At 34.0% G+C, this 17,476-nt stretch overlaps 1 long non-coding RNA gene across 3 annotated transcripts; it reads right to left on the reverse strand.

Moving 5' to 3' along the window:
* Nucleotides 1-1,726: 1,726 nt before the first annotated feature.
* LOC119149561 lies at nucleotides 1,727-16,415 on the reverse strand. 3 transcript variants are annotated; one of them, XR_005104763.1, is made up of 5 exons: nucleotides 16,340-16,415; nucleotides 6,316-6,361; nucleotides 5,078-5,131; nucleotides 3,629-4,305; nucleotides 1,727-3,460 (listed from the first exon to the last, which is right to left on the reverse strand). It is a non-coding gene; the product is annotated as an uncharacterized LOC119149561 (long non-coding RNA). The 3 variants fall into 3 exon arrangements; XR_005104760.1 differs by having other exon boundaries at nucleotides 1,727-4,305; XR_005104761.1 differs by having other exon boundaries at nucleotides 1,727-4,305; nucleotides 4,978-5,131.
* Nucleotides 16,416-17,476: the final 1,061 nt, after the last annotated feature.

Raw genomic sequence — 17,476 nt, forward strand, 5'->3', positions numbered from 1 at the left:
TGCTCGAAGCCCCATCCAACCTGGCAACTTACATATATTATCTTGAACTCATTCATTTTGATTAGTAAAGTATAACAGTTTTGAAAATATATCTTCCATTTATGAAGATATTTTTTAATTCTAATCCTTTCCTCTAATGTATTTGTTTTTCCTCCCAGACTGTTACCATCTGCAAACGTAATCATCTTACTCTCTATTTCACAATTTAGGTACTAAATGAAACTATGCCTCCTTTGCACACTTGTTCTCCCAGCACAGACCTTTGCATAACCCCAGCTAATTAATCCTTTGATTAAGAACTATTTAAAAGTACTCTCCAAATATGATTTTTTACATAGTTTTGTACATATTTAATGATATTTTAATTTAGATTATGCAAAATCTTTTTGTTGGAGCTTCTGCTCTGATAGTTTAACCTTTCAAAACTATATTGGACCAAAGTTCAACACTTTGTTTAATCAGTATTTCTAGTTTAAGACATTTAAGCTGCTTGAATCTCTCCATGAATTATGGAAATATTAGAAAGCAACACCTACTTGCTACACACCTGATTCCTCTATTGGAATTAATAAACAGAAAGGTAGATCTGTAGAACTGGGGCATGAGGAAGCTGTACAAATTTTAGCTGCAAATCCTTTTTGTGTAGACAGTAATTGAAAAATAAATAAGCATATATTCCATTTTCATGTAAAAATCTGTTGGTTATACTAAGGCAAGGAGCTTTATTAGTCTTGTTTTCACAGCTGTATTTCTGATGATCTTCTGAAATCCATCGGTTTTAGTGTAACTGCATTTTAAAAACATGGACCTTATCAGAACTGCTTTTTTTTCCAGAACAGGAGTAGGCAAATACCAGATTTCAATCAAAGTTGATCATCTTTCAGAAGACAACTCCTAAACTATGGCATTGATCTCTTGGAATTAATCAGAGCCTTTTTGTTTAGCTCATGACAATTCAAAATAGTTTCGATGAAGTGGAGTTATTATATATGTTCTGTGCGTGTATATATATATTCCATTGGTTTCTGCTAAAGACAACCTATGAAGATCTATTGTGATTCTTGTTCTTGTGCACTGTGAAAAGCACTTAACATTCCCTGGTTTTAGCTTCAGTGTCTCCCACTCAGCCTTCAAAAACACTGACTTGTCCTAAAGATGAAGGAGGCCTTTGAACAGTCATTGGTGGAGGGGATGTACCAAAAGGCTCATTTTGCTTTCATTAATTAGAATACATTAAGTTTAGATAAAATACTGTGATCATCATTATCTCAACATGTAAAAATTTTGGCAATGGAAAGAGATGTTCTTTCTCAAAAGGCATCACACAGAACATAGATAATTTCTTTAACAGTACAATTGAGCTGCAACACACATACAAACAGTAGATTTAGTTATACACTCCATTAGCAAGCCTATGAAAAAAGCTTTAAGTTATTGATATATGTTTGTATTATAAAAATAATATTTAAATTATTAGCTGGTAAATAAACACTATTTCATAAGTAGTTCAATAATCTTCATTAATAGTTGCTAAAATATTCTATGAATGCTACAAATAATAACCTTATTTACTTAAATTATTTGTGGGTTCACAAAATTTCAAAATCACATTTCTGTTTCCATATATTGCAAACAATGCATTCCATATAAATTAAAGGTTTTTCTGTTTGTTATCTTCAAAATTCTGTGAAAGATACAGTAATTGTGAATCTGGCTGTCTCACAGTCTTTGGTTCTAACTATTTAGGGTTCTTCCTAAATATAATTGTTCCTTACTTCCTGTTCTGCAAATAAACAGAATTCAAGTTTAGATGATACAACGTACAGTACACTGATAAGTAACTGGTTTTAATGGAGCCGGAGTTTAGGTTATTTGTGAACTACATTTTGGTGTTTAATTATGATTATAAAAGTTGAAATCCCTTTTACTAGCTTCTGTCTTCAAGTTTACCTACATCTAGATGAAACTTAATATGTTTTGGTTTTTGGTTTGTTTTTTTTTTTTCATCTCAGCAGAAGTGAAATATGCACCCTTAATTATCTTGAGCGGAAAAAAAGCTTTTCTTCTGAAGTTTTACACTACTGCATACCCCTTCAGATGTGATCAGGGAGAGAAGCATTTGACTTTTTTCCGTATTTGCCAAGTCCCGAGCCTCAAAGGAATGTAAGCTTTCAACTCCATTTAATTTCCTAATTACTGTTTAGATAATTAAATCACCCTTACTGTTCAGGAGTGGCTCTGAGTAGGAATTACACAGCATTATAGAAACGCAGACTGTACTGTCTTTTGAGAATCAGGTAGATTCTATTCTGCCTGTTCATGCTTTATAAAGAGAAGTTCTATGTTGGAAATGTTACTAATACTATATGGAATGCAGGCAACCAAGTGCAGTGTCCTGTGTATGGTGACCTGCTAAACTTGCATAATGGTGATGTAAGTACAAAATGCATTTGAGGGGGGCTGGTGTCATAAATTGTACTAGCCATTATACAAAATTCACATGTGTATTTGTTAACTTTTCTCACTACTTAAATCCCTAGTTTGTTCACAACAATTTACTGAATTATACTTCAGGCTTCTTTTCAGAAATTTTCATTGTTAACATCATGACTTAGAATCAGGTCTGCCACTACAGATATTGTATTAATTTCTTATTACATTACATTTCAATTATTTTTTGTTTTGAGCCAGAAAGTGTTAAATACCTCACAAACCAAACAAATGTTCCAATTACAAAGATCTACTCCAGGTTACATAACAGCAATAACTGTGTGGTAAATAGAGAAATTAAGAACATGGATGAAATATGAAGGGAAGGGAAGTAATCAAAGAAGATATTCCTCCTCTTAGGGCTCTTAACATGAAGTAGCAGATGTAAAACAATCAGCTGCAGCTCCTACCACCCCTACTCATCTTTCTCATCCCACTGATAAGCACAGTTGTCCCCGAGGTAGGTACACATGACCCACTCAAAAATCATCTCCAGCATCACCTCAGTTTCCAGTCTATTATACAGAAGTTAAACAAAACTGGAGTCAGTTTAACATAAGATAAAGGATGAAGGCCATAGTGGTACTACTTATTCACAAGCAAATCAGACATCCTTGCCTCCAGGGAGGAAACACTGCTCAGGAGGGCATGGAGGGCCCTCAGGGGCAGCAACGGTTTAAAGCCTTTGATTTTAATCCAGTGCTGCAAGTCTGCCTCAATTAGTCTAACCAAATTCTGTGTGTGGTTTTAAGAGTCTTGCAGCCTTAAGTAAAAAACATGCCTGCTTCTGCACGGTTCTCTTCAAAGTATTTATATACCCCAAAGAATATAGAAATAATTTTGTCTTCTCTTATATTAAACAGAGGATTGTGAGAACAGGTGCGTTCTTACACATATAAATTATGCATTCTTTTTCTCCAGTTCTTTGAGGGTGATAGACATAAAAATGCTTTCCAAGGATTTCAGTAACCTGTAGTGTGAAGGAAAAATGTATGTTATTATAAAATAAGAATTTTATGTAGAAAAACAGATGATATAAACATATTTCAATTCAACCCACCAAATAGGTTTTGCTTGAGAAGTTTTGTTAATTATATTTTCAAAGCATCAGTGTTCCAGAATACAATAAAGAACTAACCTGTGCTTTTCTTTTCCTCCCAAAAGAATGATGTAATTAGATTGCACGAGGTTATTAACCAGTTGAAAATAGCTTACAATGTTGTAAGCCTTCAGTATTGAGGGCTGCAGGGTGCTCTGTACGGGAAGAGACCATGAGCCACTTTGTGCCATTCCTGCATGCTGGAGCAGGGGTGTCTCTGAGGGACTGCAGCCCATGGGTAGTCTACACTGGAGCAGAGGAGCAGTAAGAAATAAGGAGCAGCAGAGGAAAACAAGAAGTGAGGAGTAGAAGGAAACCTCTATGTTCTGACTTTAACCTCCTGCACCACCACCTCACCTCACCAAGGTGGGACTGAGTACAATGTGTGGTGAAAACAAGGGGAGTTGAGACTAGGAAAAGACCTGTTTTATTGTTTCTTCCACTTTTCTTGTGGCAAGTTATTTATTTGAAAACAAAAGTCAATAACATTAGGCAATCACAGCAACTCAGGAAAAAAAAATAAAGGTCTGTATTTTTAGATGTATTCTTTTATCCTGATTAAGATCAAAAGAAAAGACTAACTTTTTCCAATAAGATCAGGTTTTCTGTATTCAAATTGTGTTGTCACAAGCCTATAAAAAGAAGCTTGTTGCCTAGATTTACAAATTTTCTGTGTATGGTCCTTTCCCATCCTTTGTAGCTGGTGAATATAGTACCTACAGAAGTCAGAAAGAAATTAATTAAAGTAAGGAAACAAGATCAGCAAGACCAGATACTTATCACAGTTACAAATTAAAAAAAAATAATAATCTTGTCTAGAGAAATAGGCAAGAGTAATCAGCTGAATTTTGAAAAATTATACTGAATAAATAGTTTAAAACATAGGTCAGCAATTGTCATTATTACAATAAAAGTTTCCTAAATATAATTAAAATGAATAAGCATTGCACACAATTCATTAACTTCCTCATCTGGTGAAAGAATTAAGAGGTACAGATTTATGGTGTTTTAAATGCCAAAAATTTTAGACTCTTTGGAAAGGTTACTAGAAGTGTAAGTTGAAATATGTGAAGTGTGCTGTTAAAACAGTTACACAAGGTGTGTGGTTGAAATCATGTGTTAAATTGCAATGACTGAAAATATGATTTAATTATCTGTGAAGGTTTTGCATATACAGAAGGCATTCTGTAGCAGATGGAAAAAGGACTAATGCAGAGGCTGTGTGTGGAACAGAATACCAGCTCAGCTTTCTTGTTGGGGTGTGCGGGTGGATGTGTGGGGGAATATGTTAAATTTATTCCACTAGGCTGTGGATTGATGACAGTGAAAATCTGACACTGGGATCCCAGTGCTCGGTTACACAGAACACTAATTCAGTATCAACTAACCCTTGCCAGTTCAAACTTGTTCAATGTGTGATGTGATAACAGGAAGGTTTGATGTTGAATCAGCTGTTACCAGTACACCATACTCCTCCTAACATTCTACCTTGTATTTTCTGTCTTTTTGCAGCTGGTGTAAAACTTCTTTAACTTCCAGATGCTGTAATGCAATAGAAATGCAGTTATGTGACTACAAGTACATCAAATTCGTATCAGTGTATTATCCATTCATGTATAGGTTTAATATTAATGATCCTAAAACCATATCTGAGGAGCTTCATCAAAATCTAGAGTCAAGAAGAGATATGACAATTAGTGACAATCTATTATAGGTAAAAGCAGTGCATTTCATTGCTCAGTTCCCACTCTTTACTCCTTGAACACTGATTTAAATCTTGTTCTCGATAATGGAAACTGACATTTAATTCTTTTGTTTTATGGAAAGGTGCAATAGTTCAAAACAAATGTTTTCTTGTGCAGACCTGCAAAACATGTTTCCACAAAGTCTTGAAAATACATTTATTACGTATTACATTATATTACATTATATCATATTACATTATATCATATTACATTATATTATATCATATTATATTATAAACATTATATTATATCATATCATACAAAATCACATTATATTATATTATATCACATCATGTTATATTAATTATATTTATTATATCATATTATATCATATCATAGTATTTCACATATATTACATTGTTATGGTATAATATTATTAGCTTTATTTCAGTTAATTTTATTTTATTTTACTTTATATTAAATAGAAATTATTTCACTTTCACTTAAGGTGTATCTGACCATGTTGTACTGTACTTAAGGGAAAAAGTAAAGAAGTATATCAGTAACCAATAACAAGCAGCACTACTATAAAATATAGAATAACTATAAAACAAGTTCTGCATGTCTATGCAGGTTTATTTTAATTTATCATTATCAGATATGATGTTGATATTATAATGAAATTATTGTGTTTTCTTTTCTTTGGAAATATATTATTTAATAAGAGAAACCTTATATTCCATTTTAAGTCCAGGAAAAAAAAAATGCTCCAAGAAAAGCCCATTGTTTCTTTTCAGATGTGTGAATGTATGTGTACACATATGTATGCTTCTACGTGCGTATGTATATATACATGCATTTATTTTCATGGGTTTTATTACTACTTATATTACTTAAAATCCCTGTTAATGGGTTGAAAAGGGCACATGAAAACCTGCAGCAGCATCAGGTAAGAGTACACCTACAGTAAATATCAGAGTAAATTACCTTTTTTATTTAACATTTTGAAAGTAACTCCTGTAAATGAGAAAGTCTACTTACAGCATTACAATCTCTTTGAGGTGGCATTTTCAATAACTTGTGGTAGCTGTCAAAAATATCACAAACAGAAGTTCAAGTTATCTGTACTAGTTCTCTTTTATCTGCCTGAAGTAGGGGAAGACAACATCAAACACAGAAAATTAATAGAATTTTGAGTTGTTTACAGGATATTTCAGTAGTGCCCTCAAATTGGACTAGAAATCTTTATCTTTTGGAAATAACATTTTGATTAATTTTCAGATGAAATCTGGTCCAAAAACTCTTGAAATCTGTGGAATCTTACTTTAGTGTATTTGAATCAGAGCCATATCTGAAAGCATTATTTAAGAAGAAGTAAAAATTAATTTTAAAAAAGTAAGTGGAATTAAAAAAATCATATGAACTAAGAAATACTGCCGTATATTCAAACAGAGTAATACTGAGCAACCAACCAACCCTACTGCATAGTATAAATAGTAATATACTATTATGGAAGTACAGGGGAACACTGAATTTGTAATTCAGGTACAGATAATACAGTAAATTTAAATAGTATCAGCTATATATGTAGCTATGTTCAGATATACTACATTCCTTGTGGTCAGTTCAGGTGTAGTTAGAGCAGTTATGATAAAGAGAAATGGCAAGAAAAACAGTGTAGATATCCTACAGAAATTATGCTTGGTTTTGTCACCTTTGATATATACTGCTGTAAAGTTCAGATTATTGTTCTTTCCTACAGTTTAACTATGGTCTAAAAGTAAAAAGCTTTCAGTAAAACTTTTGGACACATGTATTTTGATATAATATGTTTTAATAGGTGGTTTCTTAAATAAAAAATTATTAGTTAACTGACATAGTGACACTATTATAAAATTTCTGTGAAGGCTGAGTTCACTGAATCAGAGACTTCCCTTTTATTATTTTAGAGGATACTGCCATTGTAACAAAATCATGTCAATAAAAATACCTAAACTACTTCTATGGGATATTACTGGTATCCATAGATACTAAGATGAGTCATTAAATTTTAAAGATAAAGTTTTAAAAATAAAACTTGTAGATTATGCCACATGTAGTTTTACAGGAGGTTTATTGCATTTTTCTATCATTTCCTTTTGACTTAAATGCAGATTTAATTATATACGGAGATAAATACATACCTCTACATTCTGTATTACATATATACGTATTTATATATTACATATATATGCAGGACAACTCTGATAACAGGTAATTAAGTGAAAAGTAAATATCAGCATGCAGCTGAGTAAACTTAAGAAAAAAAGAGTAATCCTGAAAAGCCCCCTGAAACTGGGGAAGGAAATAAAGGACTCTAGTTAGCCATCTGAGTTGGTAATTCACAAGAACATAATAGGAAGTTATTGCTATAGATCAGAATTGCTGTTCTTTCTGGCCTAAAGCCAAATTTAGTAGTAAATTTTACCACAAAACACAAACTGCAGGAAATACAAGTCTGATTTAAGGAAGAAAAATGCTGCTACTCAACCAAAATGGCTTTACAAATTAATTGCAATCTTTATGATCTGAATAAGAAATTTCTATTTTTTAACAAATAATTCTAGAAAATGCGACTACAGGTTCATGATGTTGCCTGATGCCATAAAATATTTAAAATCAATTTCATTTGTCTGCTTCCATTTCTTTAATAATTGACTAGGAATCATTTTCTTGATTTCGGTATGACCCTATTGAGTTAGTAAATCTTCTCTGTAATGAAGCATCATAAAGCTGAAATGGAGAACAAGTGTGTGTTCTAAAGAGCACAGTTACTAGTTTGGGTCCAGAAGTTCTGTAATTCCTTCCCAAAAGCCATGTTCCCAAACTGATAAGGATTTCCCCTCATCAGGACTCCTTTACTTAAATGTAGTGCTGCAGTCACAGCTCAGAGATATTGGCACTGTTTTCCTGTCTGAATCTTGTGCATATTAGCAGTCTCCTAGGCAGATCCACAAAAGACTGTGAACTGAAAGACCAATACATAATCTAAGACAAATTTAGTTATCTTTGCCAATGAAATTCCACAAGGACAAATGACAAGTACTGCACTTGGGAAGAAAGAGCTCCCGTGGAATAAGAGAGGCCGGGACCTATCTAGAAGGGGAGCAGCTCTGTTGAAAAAGACTTGGATGTGCTGGTAGACAGAAAGATGGGCATGAGCCAGCAGTGTGCCCAGGCAGTACAGAAAGCCAAGAGCCTCCTGAGTTGTGCTAACAGAAGAATGGCCAAGAAGTCAAACAAGAGTGATTATACCCCTCTCTTCAGCACTCGTGAGACTGTATCTAGAACCCACTAACAAATTTTGGCCCTCCCAGTTAATCAAAGGCATTGCTTAATTGGAACGGGTTCAGCAGGGAGTCAGCCATGTGGTCAGGAGCTGGAGCACTTGCCCTGTGAGGAGAAGTTGAATGAGCTGTGATTGATCAGACCAGAGAAGTGATGGCTTTGATTCCCTGTGTGATGGTGTTGTCATCAAGACAGTGGAGCCAGGCTGTTCACAGTGCTCGGTGGTGGGAGGACGAGGTACAATAGGCATAAACTGAAATGAAAGAAACTTCTTCTGTGAGAGGACAGTCAAGCAGTGAAACAGGCTGCCCAGAGATGTTGTCAAGTCTCCATCCTAGGTGTTTTTAAGAACCAACTGGATCAAGATCTGAGTAACATGGTCTGACCTGAGAGCTGAGCTCCTGATGTCCCTGGTAAACTGAACTATCCCACGAACCTAAGGTTAGTAATTTTATCACACAGTGAAAAAAAAACCCCAAACCTCTGTGACCTAAGTGTCAGGCAGGAATTATGTGGTTTTTTGGTTTTGTTTTTTTTTTTCATTAAAGACCTTACTTGATGTCTTGGAATAAAAAAAGTTTTGGAGACTACATTTAAAAGTTGATAATCAAAAACTTCACTGAGGTGCTGCTTAGCCTGGGAAGACTCAAATGTAGAACCTTCTTTAAATTGTACAGATATCAACATTCCTGATGCTGTTCACCTACATAACTAGGTCATGGTACAGCAAGAGCATCACTATCCTCCTTACCAGTCTCAAGGTTTCCACCAGGCTAATGTTGACTACTCGTTATGCAGAATGTATACATAAACTAGACTGAAACTGCATTTCCACACACAATACTGAGAATAACCAAGTTTACAAGGAAAAAAGTTACTATAAAACATCAGTTTACAGTAGAGAAGATTGTATGACCAGAAATGTTGTTTGAAAATATCCACTAAATCATTAAATATTACCTTATTTATTTATTTAATTATAAGGTGCAGATAAAAGTCATGTATGGTCTTCAGCAAAATTTCAGATTGAGTACATGTATGTGCAGGAAGAAATTCATGAGATCTTACTCTATTGAGTGGCTCAGAGATCTTACCATTTTACACTGCACTTCATTGCTTTTCAAAAGGTCATGCACAGAAGATATGAAAGCACACAATGTATAGACCTACGAAGTATGTCCACAGGACATTTGCAAAGCCTATGTGTAAGAAGCAGCTACAGAGCTATTTCAAGTTTCTTCAACTGTCAGTTTTAAGTAGGTTTTTGATTCAATGTAAAAAGTATGAGTGAAAGATTTTTCACATCTTATAGAAAAAAATCATGCTAGTGAGTTCTGCATTTGTAGTTTTAGTATATCATTTATCATTTCATTGCTTCTAAATGCAAGAGGTTTGGTTAGGAATTGAATGTGTCAGCAAAATGCTGATGTTTAGGGATTTTAAGATTTTTTTTTTTTTTTTTTCTTTTTAAGGTAAATTAAATATAATGAACAGAATGAAGTCTTTCTGGTAAAAAATGAAAGGTCACCCTGTAGGCTTAAAATTACCTTTCTTTCAGGAACGCATTAGGCTAAAAGTTATAAAATCTTATTAACAGAAAAGGCTTTTCACTGGTAGATGAGTAAAGAATTAACTGTACTAACATTGTGATAATAAAATACAAGATACTGAAATAAGAAAGAAAATATTAGTCAGTAAAGAGGTTCATGGCAGAAATAATTAAACTTCTGAGAGGCTTATTGTACATATCAGTAAAAAGGAGATAAAATGTCTAACTTCTGCAAAGATTTTTCTTATAAAATCAGACTAGTTTCATTTGAAGAAGTGCTGTGTTATGGTAAAGAACAAATATGTGTAAATTTATTCCTTTTACTTAAAAAATCAGATAAAGCTTCTAAAAAAGATTTCTCTTTTTCCACAGGATGAATGGAACACAAATAAAAGCAATACATTCTTTCTACATTACAGGAACCAAGCACTGCCTCAGTAATCTTGGGAATATAGGACAGTTTAATATCCATAATTTTTGTACATATTATCAGATAAAAGTTCTAATTAAGAAAAAAAAGATACATAATCTGGTAATGTTTAGTAAGAAATAAGACAGAGTGATCACCTTTCACTTTAAATGAAATAACTTTTTTTCCCCTGGAATTCATTCTTTATACAAAGGACAAGCACACAAACTCAATAAGATATTCAGATTAAAATTAATATTGTTACATGATTATAAGGTGTCTTACAAGAGTGTTTGATAAATGTATGGGTAATCTAGGGCTGTTATCACTAATTCTTAACAGCAGCTATTTCTAAAATTGTGCCAATTGTGACCGGATACTTTTTTTTTTTTTTCGTATTGTGAAAAGAGATGTGTTTCATATTGAGGTTAGCCAATACCTTCTATTTCTGTCAAAGATGGGACAGATTTACTGTTTCCACTAAAGTTAACCTACCAGGTGAAACTGAGCTACAACTTAATTTGAAATTAGCTGATATGGGGGGTGCGGGGTGGGGTGGGGGGGGGGGGGCGGGGTGTGGGGGAAAGAGAGAGAGAGAAAAAAACCTCACAAAACAAATCAAAACCAGAGTGAGAAAAAAACCCCAAACCCACAACCCAAAACAAACAAAAAAACCCCCAATAAACAACTTTCTTCTGCAGTTTTCCTTAACTCCTAGCTTTTTGTCCAAGGAAAATGGTCTCAGTCATACAAATTCCATTTCTCTTCCAATGTCATTCCACCTTCCTCCACACACTTATGTTTGCACGTAAATTTGAAAACATAGCTAGGTGCATGAGCTGCCTTACTGACTTGTGAATGTTAACACAAATTCACAGATTTTACTGAAAGCTTTCCTAAGCATTTGCAGCAAGGACACCTATGTCCATACAAAAATTAAATGGATAGATTTTTACTTCATCTTCTCCCTGAGTGCTTTGACTTATTGTCTTTAAATAGTAGCTTTCACTGAGCTTTCACCCAAGGAATTAACTCCAAAATTTCTGTATAACTTAGTTTTATAATTATAAAACTAATGGCAAACTAATTTACAAAGTCAAATTCGGGTGACTAGAAATGAAAGGTATTAGTAATTTTACTATGAAGTTTTTAGAATAGTTTATTTCTTTATGTTAATAAATCTATATCTGCTGCTAACTGGAATTCAGATGAGGTAAATTTATACATATCTAGCCCAATTTTTTCCTCTTTGACAAACAAGAACTATTTTGAATAATTTTAAACCTAGAAACCAACCCTCAAGTATTAGACTAAAAATAAAGTCTGTGGAATTTTTATGTTTTATTTTTCTGCCAGCTAAAAATGGCATAGCCTGCTGAATGCATGCACACAGGCTAAACTAATAGATGAGCATCCATCATGTCTTTTGCCTAGAGCAGTGGTTTCCAGCCTTCAGGCTATGCTGAGCCAGATCTGCTCTTCCTTGGGTTTGGAAAAGCCTGGCAGCAATTATGGGATTCTCCTGTGAATACTTATACACAGAAATAAAATTTTTAAATAATTTATATACAGTCAAATCTGAAATCTATTCTACGTTTTCTAAGTGGAAGCCAACTTTTCCTTTTAGATATGCAGCAGCTGAATTTAGGTATAAACTTTTAAAAGGGTTACTGTTAGCATTAACAAATGATTGGTGTCATTATATTCACATTTATGAGCCTGAGATGTGGTATAAATGAATGACATCTTGTAACCTGTGTTAGGTTGTTATTGTGATTTTAAATATGTTCTCCACTTATTCTTTCTCAGTTTTTTTTTGTTTGTTTGTTTCTGATATTTTCCTTCCCATTGCTGAGAACACTTTCCACTTTCGGATTCCATTAAACCAAAAGAAGATAGATGTGCTTTTTATCTCAGAGCATGGATTTTGTCATCACTAAAGGAATCCAGTAGTGTTAAGGAAAATGAGGTACTATCCTTCACTTTTTAAAATTTGACTGAGTTTTGAGTTTCATGTTTTTTCCTTGGACTTTCTTTATGCATGCTCATTGATTTGTTTCTGAAAAGTAGGAAGAGGAAATTAAATGTTTCCCTTTGACTGTGCCTGTTCTTTCTTGGGCATAATTATTTAACACATTACTAAACCTCAAGAGTGGTCCAAGGTCAGCTGAAAAGAAATATACCAAAGTAAGGACTCCTGAAGAAGACCAAGTACCTTGTGAAGCAGAAATTACAGTGGGGACAGGGGTTGCACATTGTTAGTCTCTCAAGTGATTCTGTAGCTCCTGTATGTGGAAACTTGAGTTCATGTGTGGGGTGGGGGAGACAATTCATTACATGTTTGTGAGTTCTGCCTTACCAGCAAATCTTCACAAGTTTTGGACAATGGTTACTTATTATTAAATAAAGATTCTACCTTCTAGGTTTGCAGATACTCTTTGCAACGCAGCTGACTAAAAGCCTATTCTTACTCCTATTGATGCCTACAGCATTTTTCTTTTACTTTGAATGGAAAAGCATTAAAACTCTCATTAAAATGTAGAGACAAATTACAAAGGTTGTGATTAATCGGTAACATAACCCTTTCTTTCTTCATAAAATAACCACAAACAAATTATAATTTATAAGAATTTTTATATAATTTGAAGTTGTTTGCACACATTTTATATTACCATATTTTATCCTATTCACTGTTTGCAAACTTTTGACTGTGTCTTCATTTATATGTTGTTCTTTTTGCAGTAGCAGTTTATGTTTTATGTAGTCTATATGCAAATGAAACTCAGCAAAGGAATGTTTTGGCTCAGAACAGATTTCTGTATATTTTTTCTATGTTGAATTAGGTTTCTTTCAATCTCAAACTGCAAAATTATTATTGACCAGTTCGTCTACATTTCTCTCAATTATGCTGATATTATATTGACTTTAAAGGATGAATCTTGGAGCTGAAAATTAAAGAAATCAGAATAATGCTTCATATACTACTAAATCTATACATAAGGATATACTTTTATTTTATAAATTAATTTATTCTCCTGCTACAAAGTCACAGCCCTTAAACAGGTTGTCAAAAGCTGTTGATAGTTCTGGGGTATTCCAACCAACCTTGTTTCTATAACTGATTTTGAACTGTACAAATATCTGACATGAATGAAAAATAAGCAGTCAGGAATGAAGTTCTAAAGTGCTCTCAGCTGTTTTTCAACTTTCTTTAGAGTCATATTTTAAAACCAAGAAATATATTTATTCAAAACCCTGATAAAAATACACAGTAAAAAACACCAATATGGACATCACATTGTAGACAGAACATCTTTCCTCGGTTGCCATGGTTTTTCTTCTTCCTTACATCCTCTTTTCAAGAAACACTGATTCTGAACTCCAAAATTGTTCAATAGATATTTATCAGTCTAATTAACATTTTCTCAGGCCCAAAATGAAAGTTCTGATTTATATTAGAGAGAGGATCTTCCTGAAAACAATAAACCCAGTAAATGTGTAACAAGCCTGATCTTATATCTTTATTGGTTTTGGCTGGGACAGACTTACTTCTCTTCAAAGTAGCTTGTGTGGTACTATGTTTTGGATTTGCGATGGAAACAGTATTGATAGCACACAAATGTTTCAGGTATTGCTGAAGGGTGTTTGCACAGGGTCAAGGCCTTTCCTACTTCTCACACTGGCCCACCAGTAAGAGAACTGGTGGGCCAAGAAGCTGGGAGAGGACACAGCTGGGATATCTGACCCAAACTGACCAAAGGGACATTCCATACCATTTGACATGCTCCGCAATAAAAGCTGGGGAAAGAAGGATGAAGGGGGCAGGATATGTTGGTGTCATGGTGTCTGTCTTCCCAAGTAACTGTTATGCGTGATGAAGCCCTGCTTTCCTGGCTACATATCTGCCCGCTGATGGGACACAGTGAATTAATCCCTTCTTTTGCTTGATTGTGCATAGAGCTAGTGCTTTACAGATTAAATTGTCTTTATCTCAACCTGTGAGTTGAGATAACACTTTCACCCTTCTGATTCTTTCCCATATCTCATTTTGGCAGAGTGACCGAGCAGCTGTGTGGTGCTTAGCTGACTACTAGGGTTAAACCACAACAGTATCAAGCAGAGAACTGAGTTTTGGTTCAAATATTAAGGTATCATCCCTGACAATGAAGCTATACCTCCTATGGAGAAACAGTGTGTCCATACTTCTTTCTTTCTTCTTTCCCCACCAAAGGAGTTAATAAGGATTCATTTTTTGTTATTTTTGAGAATGAAAATGAGTGTACACTTTGTTTTCATCCTGGAACTGAAATTCTAATTTTGTGGCAGTCCTTGAAAAAAATTTTATATGTAGATTGATATGGCGTTACTATTATAAGAACCTGCTTATTGTCACCAACTTTAATTTATTGTACTCTTATTTTCCACCTTGAATGCCTGTCTTTGGTTGATTTTTCTTTGTGTTTTTCTACTTGATAATGTATGACAATATTTCTTCCTACAGTGCCTAGTCCAAATATTTTTTTTTGGACCTTTGATAAAGACTTATGCTTTGTTCCAAATGCCAGACACAAGGTAAAATACTTATTAAAGATTCGTATTTTTTCCTTCCTTACCCAATGTGGTTTTTTACTTGGTTTTTTTGGGGGGTTTTTGGTTTTGTTTTTAATAGAGAAGACCGTTTCTTATAGAACTGACCTGACCTAAATTACATATTTAATTTCCTAGGGCTAGTAGGAAATGCAAAGGAAAAAAACCAAACAAATAAAGATATAAAAATAATACTTACAAAACTATGTCAGTAGCTGAATTGTATTTAAAAAAATGCTGGTGTTTGCTTACATCTATTGTACAATGGTTATAACAGTCAAGGAGAATGCAAGAAATCTAGGTGAAATTTGTTTGTTTAAAGAAGTGTCAGTCCATATCTCTTAGAATAATATCCTAGCTACAGAGCTACAGCTTGTGCTTGAAACACAGATATGCTACTTATATTTATAGTTCTGTATTTTATACAGAGGCAAGATCACTTAGCATTTAATGTCTAGTGGCATCCTGCCTTCATGGTTTGGTTTCCACATGAGGAGGCTCATCCACCAGATACAAACTAGACTTTTACCTTCCTTTAAGGCAGTGTCTTCTGGCTCCTACCAAATTCAGAATGAAAGAAGGCAAGGGACACATAATCAGGTGAAATTCTGCCCTGTGAAAAGCAACAGCTTCAAAACCTTGTTGAGTTCAGAATTAAAACAAAAGATCTCACTGCAGCAAGGGCAAATATTCCCTGTTTCTGCTGAATCTGTAATCCAGCTTGAGATGGGTGTCAGGATCTCTCACACAGGAGAGAAATGAAATACCACTCTGGTCAGCTGTCTTTTCTAGAAGAATAAATGTTTCCTAAGCTGAACTCCTCCACAGAGATGATAGGAAGAGATAATAATCTGTGTTTTATTCTGTATCCAGCAGTAATTCAAACTGGATTCCTGTACTCATTCTGAAAGCAGTTATTTCTCTCCTTAAAGAGTATCATTGTGATAATGTTGAAAGTTGAAAAAAGGGGTTATGTGCATGACCCTCATCTATTATTCACAGCCAAAATACATGTAGACAGAAATCACATCTACATCTAGAATATAAAAATAATTGTTAATGCAGATTGTAAAATCTTTCTGTTTAGTAGCTAGGATGTGTATGTTCAGTTTATAATGACAGTAATCCTAAACTAACATTAATTCAAGAAATAGAAGTTTCCACAATTTAATTTTCTATATTATGGTACTTACTGATGATGAGTATTGATCTCCTTGGAAGTGCAAAGTGGGATTTCCAGGTTCACAAGGGCTGTAGAGAATATCTCAGATATAATAGGAGCCTCTTAGCTATTAGATAAGAATCTGTAATCTCTAACAGACCTTCTGTTGGCTTTTTGTTTATAAGCTACTCATGTATTTCTCCAGCTGAATCTTTTCAGAACATTCCAAGAGAATTTGCAGACAGAAAGACTGCAATTTTATTTTTGGGCAGAAAACCTGCACATTTAAAACCTTTTATTTTAGTTGGACTACTGGACTTGCGTTCACTAGTTCTTCAGGCAAATGCACTTTTCTGCCTTTAGACCTGCCCAGAATCACACCAAACTTCACAGTTGCGTACATGTTCAGAGAAATGGCTGCAGTGATTCAGCTTCAAGCCTGATTTTACATCTATAAACCTTACATAGATCCATACATCACCTTATGTTTCTGTCTGAATAAAAAGAATACTTTTTTGCCTTTCACTCAATTTTCTAGCTTTCAGTCCTTGTGTGTTTTCTTTTTCTATTTTCATCTAATGTGTAATGCTTTAAAGTATAATTTTATTTTCTCATACATCTGTTTTCAGTTTCACTTTGTCCCTCAGGGTTTTATTTTTCTCTCCACTTTTTCTTATTTTTTACACACCTTTGACAAGTACAGTAGTGGAAGTTTCTTTTTAAGGAATCTTCCAGTCTTGCAACCAATCAAGACAAAAGAAAATCTATATTTTGCAGATCATTTACTCTGCCTACACTGTCTGCACACATAACAAATACAGAAGAAAACATTGCTACTGAGCAAATGGTGAACAGTATAACGCAATGAATCTTACCAAGTACTGACATTTACTAACGTATTACCCTTCCTACTATATTGAACTGTGTACCCAGTTATTTGATTTCATAAGAATATATGGAGACCTGAACACCCAAATTTTTAATAGCATGTATTTAGGAACATAAGAGAACAAATGAGAAAGCTGAATTTTATGGTGACTTTCTAAAATTGGAACCCTGTTGTTGCAGCTATATTTGACATTCATAAAAACATGGAGTGTTTCTAGGAAGAAACTTAATTTGGAATCTGATGCAGAGAGAAATTCAGGGAGCAAGGACTGAATGTCAG

Source organism: Falco rusticolus, chromosome 1, assembly GCF_015220075.1.
Source record: "Falco rusticolus isolate bFalRus1 chromosome 1, bFalRus1.pri, whole genome shotgun sequence".
Taxonomy (NCBI): Eukaryota; Metazoa; Chordata; class Aves; order Falconiformes; family Falconidae; genus Falco; species Falco rusticolus.